Here is a 10,453-nt window from a genome sequence, read left to right on the forward strand (position 1 = left end):
GCCACTCCCGGCACGGACACCCCCCTCCTTCCTCCCCTTCCCCCGCCCTCACCACCACTGAGAGGCTTCTTCTCCCCCTCCCCGGTGACTCTTACCCCAGCCGCCTCGCTCTTTCTCGGGGCGGGTGGGACTCGGGCAGCAGCCTTCCCCTGGTAGGCCGGGGCTGGAGTGGAGTGCAGCAGGGCAGCAGCAGCAGCACCCACCCCTCCCCCACCTCCCGGGTGCTGGGGAGGGTGGGAGGGTAGAAGAGAAGGCGGTGATGGGGTCGGGAGGCGAAGGGGGGGGGAGGATGGTTGCGCGTTTTGTTGATACATTACGGGACGCCTAGCGCTGACGCGGCTGGGGGTGGGGCATGATTACGGCCTTCCAAGTCCGGAGGCTGGAGTGCGCGGGGCCTCCCGATAGGCAGGGGAGGAGAGAGGGGGCGGGGCCAGCTCGGCAGTTGGGGTGAGTTCTAGCTCGGTCAACCGGCGCCCAGGAGGGCGCGTGTTATGCCGGGGCGCGTCACGCTGCTCCTCTCCTCTGCTCTCCTCCTCCTCCGCCCCGGTGCTTTGCTGATGCACCAGGGGCGGGAGGTGGGGCTGTGGGACTCCGGCTAAGGTCAAAGTAGAGACAAATCCACGTCTAGTGCGATGTGGCGCTCACTTGCTGCATTATATGGAAAGTTTAAAGCCCGCCACGCAGGAGGCCAAACGAGTGGAAGACAGTGGCGTCCGTCCCACGGTTGTTGTAGTTCAAAGGAGGTCTTATACTCAGCTGTCCAGCACAAAATCTAGCCTCCCCGAGCATCTTGACAGTGTCTCCAATGTTTCCCTGCCAGTCCTGAGTTAATAGCACCACACCTGAATTAAGGTTTGCGCCCCAGCTAAACAAAGCCAACCAGTTTGCAGGGCTGAGACGCACAAGAGGTTACCAGGAATGACTAGCAGCAGGCAGCCAAACCACAGAGGAACAGAAAGCTGGACCAGTGGACTGTCAAGATCATTAAAAAGGAGAGAGGGGGGTTAACACCCCGGAGTGGAGAGAGATTACCAGGAATCAGGGAGACAATCATGGGTACAGCCACATGCTGGGCACTTTTAAAAGCACCTGGTGCTGCATTACATGCATTTGTATAAACTGCAGAATGTGCATCAGTGCTGAGAAAACGGTGGCAGCGCGCATTTGAACTAATCCCCGTTGAAGGTGTTTTAGTTAAAAAGCGTGCCATCACCGTTTTCTCAGCGCTGACGCACATTTCACTATTTATACAGATGTTTGCTATGCAGCGCCGGGCACGTCAGTTCACATGCTCTGCTGACTCAATCGAATCTGCTCCGACTCGCTGGATTTCCAGCACATCAGGCAAATTTACATGTATAAGTGCCCATCGAGTCGTGGAGTCAGTTGACTTGCTGCCTGAATAGAAAGGCCCCTCCCAGGTTCTCCCCATGCCTGGAGAAGGGTGTTTGTGCCCGAAAGCTTGCAATTTTTCTAGCTCTTTAGTTGGTCTAGTAAAAGATAATCACATCTACCCAAGGAAACTTGCCTCCCAGGCAGGTGGTTTTAAAGCTTGGATGAAGCAGGAATCAAATCACTGCTTCTCCCCCTTCTGCCTCCCCCCCCCTTCTGCCCCAAAACCCAGAGATCCCAACTAGAAATCCACAGGGTCGAAAGCATCCCATCCTGTCATGGACTTCCTGATTTCTTTGTCACAGAAGAATTGCTCTAGTATTTTTCTGTAGCCAAAAAAACTAAGAGCTGGCATTTTCTCAGAAGTGCCTTGAGTCTAGCAAGGTATGCCTTGAGTCTAAAAAGGATGAGAACCACTGGATTTGGAGTAGTCTGGAAAGTACAGTCGTAAGAAGAGAAATAAGACTTTTTTCCCTTTTTTTGTACTCCTAAACCAGCATAGTTTTGACCATGGTGCCATAACACAGGTTATTCCATGATCAGGGGAGCTGGTGGAAAAAGGAGAGCTTTTAATGTGTAGAAAATACTTCCTTTGGCAGAATGTCTTCACAAGAAAAAAGTTGAACACTGTTCAGAGATTACTGGGTGTAACCATTGCATTGCAGGCTGGGCACACCTACTCTGAGAAATACTCTTATTATTTATATGAGTATTAATTATTATTTATTAGATCTCGCCCTATCCAAAAGTCTCAGAGTGGCTTACAGTAAACAAACACTCCACAGACCGAATTTCCCCAAAAAACACCCCAATACAGGTAACTCCAGCCCTCCCTCCCCAAACACTGTTTCCCTGCCTACTGCCCAGACTCACTCACAAGCCAGTAATAATCCTTATGATCATCTAGGTGAACTGTAGAGAACAGGAAGGAGTATTATAATTAACCATTTATATGATAAGTTCAAATGCGGAATAACAAATTCATTATAGCCACTTTCATGTTTATCCACAAACATTAACTGCCATTGTATCCCCATAGAAAGTAGCTCATATCTCTACTGATTCTAGACAAATGCCCTGCCTAAGGAAAAAGAATACTTCTTATAAGCTAAAGACAACTTAATCTCTTGTGATTTATTCTATTTCATTATATATGAATGCTTTCGGAATTAGCTTACTTCCAGTCTTAGGAAAATATATACGATTCTCCTCTGTTCTTTAGCTGAAAGTCAGTGGGCTTATTTCAATGTTAAATAAATCTCCATTGAAACAGAGTATCATAAAAATCTGAATCTGTTGCTCGACCTGCACTTTCGATTTTCTATTCCTCTCTTGTATCAGCTTCCCTGATGGATTCATTAGTCCAGTTTCTGACTGGCCATGACCCCCTTACTCTAAATCACATTAACAAGAAAACGATAGAGTATGAAACATTTTATCATCACAGCTGCTTGCATCAGTCCTACCACAGGTATCTTGTTCAGCATACAACTGTTGGGATATCTGATTTTTAAATGATAAGGCAAATTTTTATTTTACAGTCTATGGAGTGTCAAACAATAGCCGCGCCATTTATTTTCTGCTGTCCATTATCAAGTAAATAAATGGTTACTGTCTACAGCTCAGAACTCAGTTCCCATCTCAGCAGCCTGAGTATGTATTATCATATATCCAGGGCCGGACACAGGCATGGGCAAACTGGGCAGCTGCCCAGGGTGTGGACAGAGAGGCGCCCCCAAAATTGTAATTTTTTTTATTATTATTATTATTATTATTATCGTTATCTCTGGCAAAGGGGGGCCCAATACTAAAAGTTCACCCAGGGCTGCCAGGAGTCTCAGTACGGTGCTGCTATCCTATGATACAGTACATATTGTAACTGAATTTACTAAATTGTAGGGCTGGATTTTCCCCTGTCCCATGAAGAGACCTAGAATTTGTGGAGTTAAAAATATTTTCTTATAGTTTTTCAAAACTAGAAAGGAACCTTCTTCTGGTCTCAGATACATGAGTGTCAAGCTTGAGCTTGCAACATTTTTATGGAATGTGTATATGTGTGCCTGCAACAACTTGTGATTGCTTGATTTTGAGAAATGCAGACCAGCTGATTTCTCAAGACAAGCAGGAATATGCAGTTATTCCCAGTTGGTTTTTGTCTGCATCAGGCCACTCAGGAAAGTTAAGATGCATCAACTACAGTTGTTAAATTAATGCGCATAAGTTAGAATACTTCAAACCTCTCTTGGGAACATCTACTTGGCATCATGCAGTTTTCCCCAGAGACTGTGGAGCCAGCTCTAGATGATAGGGCATAGCTAGCTCTTAGGACAGTGCTTCCTCCCCGTTTGGTACACCCTGGTTCTCAACAGGGGTAACTAGCCTATACGAAGCACCATGCTCATATAGCTGTACTGCTTCCTGTAGCTAAGCTAGCTGCTTGAGAACACTGCACTGTGTACACATAACCAATGTAGATATTCTCATTCAGAAATAAAATGGCCTTAACTCATATTGTGTCTTGAAATGAGTTTTTGCAAGATAACAGAACTTCCATATACTCTTCACATGTGGATTTCAGAACGCCATACAAACATTGATAGCCCCATGCTACTACACACAAAGAACGTGGGGCCTTAGTATACACCACCAGAATTGAAAGCTGTTCAACTTCGGGTCACTTCCTGAGGATAAATACTTGTATTATTTCTTCTATGTTAAAGAGAATTATGAAAGTATTAAAAATTGAAAAGACCAGCCCTCACGACTTAGAAAATGCCAGAATTTCTAGTGAAGGAGATTATTGACTGTGTAGGATCTGGCCCCACATGCACTGCAGAAGCTTGAAGCTATGTAAGGAAAAAGGTAGGGGATTGCTGAAGAGAAAGTATGCTCACATGATTAAGACAGCAGAATGCTTGCTTATAAGCCTAAATTCTCTCTCTGCCACAGGTCAGAAAGCAGCCTCAGTAGGCTAGGAAAATCGCTTTGATGAAAACTTCACAGGTGGCCACTAATTTTGTGTTCCCCATTTTCTTGGTGCTTGACTTAGATGGCCAACCTGCAGCATGTATGCCATAAGTGGCACAGGCTGCCTGTGTGTGTGACATGTAGCAGATCAGAGAGGGGACAGGCAGCACATCAGTGGGTAGGGCAGAAAACAGAAAACAGTGGTAGATTGAGTAGGGAGCATAGAGTGGGGAACAGAAAGCAGAGCAGCAGATTCAACTGAAATGGGATTGAAGTGGTACTAAGGGAGCTAATTTGTGGCACACCGGATTTAGACCATGGGCTCTGATTTGCATAACTAAGTGCACATAGCTGCAGTTGAGTTCAGTGGAACCTATGCTTTGATCATATAAAGTACCGTATAATGCAAAGTACTCTGAAAAAAAAATTCAGATCATAGGCATCTCAGCCTGGGTACCCAAGATTAGTGAATACTCTCGACTTCAATCTTTCCTGGATTGAATTCCCCATTTGTAAAATGGGGATTGCCCATTCATTCCACAGTAGCTGAGGAAATTAACTAACGTGAAAAATTGGGGGCACCAGAGTGATGAGCATCACAGAAACATCCATGAGGAAATAACTAATTCTTTCTTCAGAACAGGGCTTCAGTAGTTGCTATATATGTACCAGGCAACATAAGTATAGATAAAAACATAAGAACTCCCATTTACTAGGTGAGACCATGAATCCAAATTGCCCAATATCCTGTGTCTCACAGTGGTGAAGAATAGATGCTGAAAGGGAGAGTGAACAGGGTATAACCAGTTTTGTCCCCCCGTTCCTCTCCTACTTGCAACCTGAAGCATTGAAGATCCAGGAAGTTGTGATTCAGAGGTTGTACACCTAACTTCCATTTTCAATAGCTACCGCTACACCTTTCCTCCAAGAATTTGTCCAATCCCTTTTTTAACTTGACTAAATTGGGGGGGGGGGCGGTGAGGACCAGCTACTCAGTAACTGAGCACAATCCATGCTGTGTATCTATCTGTAGAAAATAATAATCTGATACAGCTCCAGAATTATGGGGAAAGAATGCTTCCCACCAGCCACCTCCTCCCACCCCACTCCCCATTTCCTCTGCCACTGAGGAACTGAAGACCCCACACTTGGTGCAGGGCAGGGAAGTAAGTACAGGAGTGAGCAGCAGCAGCATTCACTCCCTGGGTTCCAGAGCTGTGGGCTGCAATTTAACCGCTCATCAGTTAGCACTAGGAAGAGTGATGAAACTGGAATCCTGAATTCAGTGCTCAGCTCTGTAGAGTAGAGACTCACATAGACACAGAGGTTATTTCCCACTCCCTTTCAAGAAAAGAATTAACTAGATAGTGCGGTACTGGATGCACAGTGATTAAGGCAAAAAATCTAAAAAGTGGATCTCAGTCATTTATCTTGCTTTATGTAAGTAAATGTTACCATACCCTAGACATATCATCTTTTACAGTATCACTTGTCCAATCTTACAAGAAAAAAGCTGTTCCAGTAAGTGGTAGCAATCAGCAGAAAGTTCACAAGGACATCAGCTTTTTATCTATGCAAATAAAACAACAGACATCTTCTCTGTACAAGAGAGCCTTGCATCAGACTGCTTGGCCTAGAAAGGTGTTCTACGATTATGTGAATTTTGGAACTAAATCTTACCAGCTGCTGTATTACATCATTACTTTAGGTCTGTATCTGCTACTGATTTTATACGGAGTTAGGGATCATAAGAATCTATGCAGCATTTCACTCTACACAGTAAGAGGTTTGTACAGGAAGGTGCTTTAGGATTGTGTATCTATAATTCATCCCCAAAAGTTTTTTTCACTGTTTTTTTTTTAAATCTTTAAAAAGCTTTCTACCATTTAAGGGGATGTGAGTCTTTTAAGTAAAATAAAAGCAATTTTAATCTTTGATCCTTGCTATTATAAATCCAGGTGAATCTTATCCAAAGACCTTTCCCAGGGTTGTGGGTTTGTATCTTTTGCAAAACAGCAGTTCTAACATTATAATATCCCATCATATTTATGGGACATTATTCATCAATAAATCACTCAAAAAGGGGTGACAAAGGCCCAGTCACTCACACCCAGGTACTACTGCATCTGGCTTTTCCTCAGATTTCCCATCTCAGTAGCCATTAGCTCAGTGCTTCCCAGACCTTTCCTCAGCATGACCCCATTTGTGACCCAATTTCTTCAGCATGGCCCCTCACTCCCTACCTGCAGCCCCCCACTCTCCTGGGTGTCTATCACTCCTCACCCACAGCCCCGTGGCCCTGCTGGTGCCCCTCATTCCCAACTCACAGTCCCCACCCCCCAGGTGCCCAAAGGCCAGGGCCCACAGCCCTCTGCCTCCCCAGCAGCACCCAAGCTCCAGCCACCACCCACAGGAGGTGGCAGCTGATGCAGCTGGAGTGCAGCACAGAGCCTCCCCTCCATCCTCTCCCCTGTGGGTGGCGTGGCTGGAGCGGAGCCCATGGTGGGGGAGGACATGGGCTGCCTGCTACAGATTCAGGGCTGCCTGCTGCAGGTTCAGGGCTCCCTGCCCTGTTGCACTCCCTGTGGGGGCTCCATGGTCCAGTAGATGGGACCCAGAGTGGGAGGGAGCACTGTGCCAGCATGGCCACCAAGCTGATGTTCCCCCTGCCTGCCCAGCAGCAGTGGCGGCACAACTTCGTGCTGCCACTGCTGCTGCACCTCACCTTGGCAGCGTAGCACTCCCTCCTGTGCCAGGTCCCACCCACTAGACCATGGAGGTGGCTCCTGCCCACAGCTGGTTTGGGTCGGCTGAAGTCCTGTGCCCCACTGTAGGTGCAAAAATCTCAGGGGGAACATATCTCCCCACCGCATCATCTTGCCCCACCAACCCCTTTCCCTGCATCATCTGTGCTTTCCCTGCAACATCTGTGCTTCCCCGACCCTGCACTGCATCACCTGTGCCCTCCCCCACATCTCCCCAAGGCTTTGCCTAGGCCTCCTGCCTCTCCCCCACAGTCTTACTTTTCTACTTTAAAGGAGAAATCCACATTTTTCTCCATTAAAGAAGATCCATGTTTTTCCTCAGCAAACAGAAAATCTAGATCCCTGTTCATTGTGACTCCATCTGCTGGTTGTTGTGACCCCATTTGGGGTCATGACCCACAGTTTAAGAACCACTGTATTAGCTACTTAAAATTAGAGCAAGTGTATTTTCAAGTATAGACTCTGTTATAGTGTTACAGATACATTTTGCGATACTGGGGTTATGGCTTAGACACAGCACACAAAAATTGTTTAGGATCTCTTAATATTTCACATTATTCATCTTCAAGTTTGTTCTGTTTCTTTCTAGAGCAGAATACAATTCATCTCATGTGTCTGTCTGCTTTTCCTGCCTCCATAATGCCCACACTTTTGTCTGATACAATAATTTCATGATATGGGGAGCTACATGGCACCACGTTCCACCTCTTATTCACACAATGAGTTCTATCAAAATCAATAGGACTATCCATGGTGGGTGAAGAGGTTTGGGGCAACAGTAACTATTCTGCATATTTTGAGCAAGCAAGCAAGGAAATGCCCCTCTCTGGATTTAATATTGTGAATTTCCAGTATGGAAGTTTCTTAAGTGAAGTCTAGAAGCTGGCTCCCTCTGTAGCACGTTCAACCTTTTAATTTCTCTTCCTCTTGTGGATTCAGCCTCTCATCTGCATGACATACCTTGCTGTCTAATAACTTCCCAGTTAGATTATTTTAGTGAATGTGCTGGGATTTTTAAATTTCTACCATAGTAGATGTCATCTGATTATGCATTTAGACAGCAGAAATTTCAGTATAAAGGAGATCAGATCACAAGATAAAGAGAACTTAAACGAGAAGAAGAGGTGGTATTAAATAATTTACTGTAAAAAGAACAAAGATATTCAAAAAGAACAAGATAAAGGGAGGTGTTAATTATAAATAGGGAAGTTGAGGAGGAAAAGTGGAACTATATGGGAGACAGTTTACAACACATTTCTATTTCTCACAATCATTTAATGGCACAATCTCAGATTTTCTCAACAGTTGAAAGAGACTGCCATAGTATTAAAATTAGTTAACTGCTTTTGCTTAAGGAAATGGAGTTCACTACTTCTCATCTGTCCTATATTAGGTGCTTCCACTGTTTTATACATTTGTAAGGGCTCTTGTTGCTTCTAGTGGGTATTATAAAATGCTCTTGTGAACTATAAAACATTGACAGTTGCAAGAACAACTACCCCTACAGTGATGAATTAATAGGAATTACTTGCGATGGATCCAATTTTGAACAATAGTGATGGAACCTGAGCCACATACTTGCTTTTTATAGCAGGGTTGCCCACTTGACAGCCCACCAGCCACATGTGGCCCTCAAGGGGTTAAGCTGCAGCCCACAGGCTTCTGGTCTGGGAGCTGGTCCCTCCACAACTCCAGCTGCTGCTGCTGCCTCTCCTTGCCCCTCAGCATGAAGAAGTTGAGGAAGGTTTGGGGTACCTAGGCACTCTGTGCAGCATGGCAGGCCATGTGGATCACTAGAGTCACTATCACTGTGTATTTCAGGGACACCTGCCACATGATGCCATGTAGTGGTGGTTGGGGGAGGAGGGAGAGAGAGGGGGTGCCTGCTTAGTGCAATGCAACATGGGTGTATAGGCCCATGTTGTATAGGACTTCAGAACATGTTTAAATACTGTTCTGAATACGGGTTTTATTTTTACCTAAATGAGGGTCCAAAAAGATAATACAATTTCATGGTTCTTTAGCTTACTGTTTGTAATTCTATATTGGTAGAATATAAAATTCTTCAGTGTACCTGTAATGAATATTGACCTCATAAGTGTCCAATAAATAGACAATGTTCACAATACCCTAAAGTATCCCTAGAACTTCTGCAATAAGGTTAAATATTTGAAGATTAGTAGCCATTCTCCGGAAGCATATGCTGCATAGGAAGTCCATGTATTTTTGTTTGTTTGTTTGTTTAAGGTATATGGATACATTTTTAAAGACAAGTATTATAGGAGTGTATGATAAAATGAAGTGGTTAAACCAAATTTTTAAAAGTTTTATATGTATTTTATCTTTGAAAGTGTCCCTAGTTTTTGTACTTCAAACTCAGCTCTGCATTTCTTGTTTTATAACCTGAATAATCAGATTGGATTTCTTGTTGGAAAAATGTCAGAACAATACTACCCATTATCACAAATTAAGGCTCTTTTCTTGTGGAGGGAAACCTCTTGCTTGGTTGGCATGCGTTTCAAGAGTAGAACCTATGAAGATATTGAAACTGAGCTACTTTTGCCATGGAATTGGAAAAAAAATCTCATGTTGGCTAAACAGGAATATAGTTCACAAAATAGGTATAACTAAAACCTGCACTGATCCTTAAAATCCATCTAAGTACTAGAAGCGGTCCATGGGAAGATCTTTGAAAATTGGGGTACAGATGGTGAGGTGCATCATCACATATAAAACAACACATATTTTTCTCCAGTTAAAAATAAACTAGAAGCTCTACTAATATGCTAGGGCACTAGGACTATATTAGATTAAGACTGAAGCAAAAACAAACATAATTTCATTAGAATGAGTTAAAAACAGTCTTCAGGGCTTTGAAATAAGAGCTTAATTACCTAGACCAGCTAACAAAGAACAGAATTGCAGAACTAAAGGATAGCTTGATTAGCGGAATACCAAGAACATTACAAAGAAAAAAGGGTTATTAACACCTGTGGATGTAAAGAGCTTCGATGGAATCAGGCAGGTCAGAGGTGCTCAACCTCAAGTCCAAGAGCTAAATGCTGCCCACGGAGCCATGGTATCCAGTTTGCAGGGCTCCCCATGGGTCAGGAAATTTGGTTGCAGGGAAGTGATGACAATTAAAATTGTCACCTTTCCTCACTGCCAAATTCCCAAATCCCAAGCCCTACGCCTGTGTTGGGGCTGGGCCAGGTTTGGGCTGGGACATGCCCCCTCCCCCCTGTGGCTGGATCCAAGCTTGTCCATGTTCTTTCCCCCCTGCATGGGGCAGGGCTGGGGCTATGTCAAGCCCCCTTCCCCCTGGGTCC

General features: G+C 44.6%; 1 long non-coding RNA gene across 1 annotated transcript in view; it reads right to left on the minus strand.

Moving 5' to 3' along the window:
* Nucleotides 1–1,156: 1,156 nt before the first annotated feature.
* The window catches only part of LOC109309805, a 17,568-nt gene continuing 8,271 nt past the window's right edge, over nt 1,157–10,453 (minus strand). Inside the window, exons 2-3 of the long non-coding RNA XR_002101047.1 lie at nt 5,594–5,595; nt 1,157–1,260 (exon numbers count right to left, since the gene is read on the minus strand). This is a non-coding gene — a long non-coding RNA (uncharacterized LOC109309805). The remainder of the gene's footprint in view (nt 1,261–5,593; nt 5,596–10,453) is intronic.

The sequence above is a fragment of the Crocodylus porosus genome, unplaced genomic scaffold, assembly GCF_001723895.1.
Source record: "Crocodylus porosus isolate Cpor-Errol unplaced genomic scaffold, CroPor_comp1, whole genome shotgun sequence".
NCBI classification, from domain to species: domain Eukaryota; kingdom Metazoa; phylum Chordata; order Crocodylia; family Crocodylidae; genus Crocodylus; species Crocodylus porosus.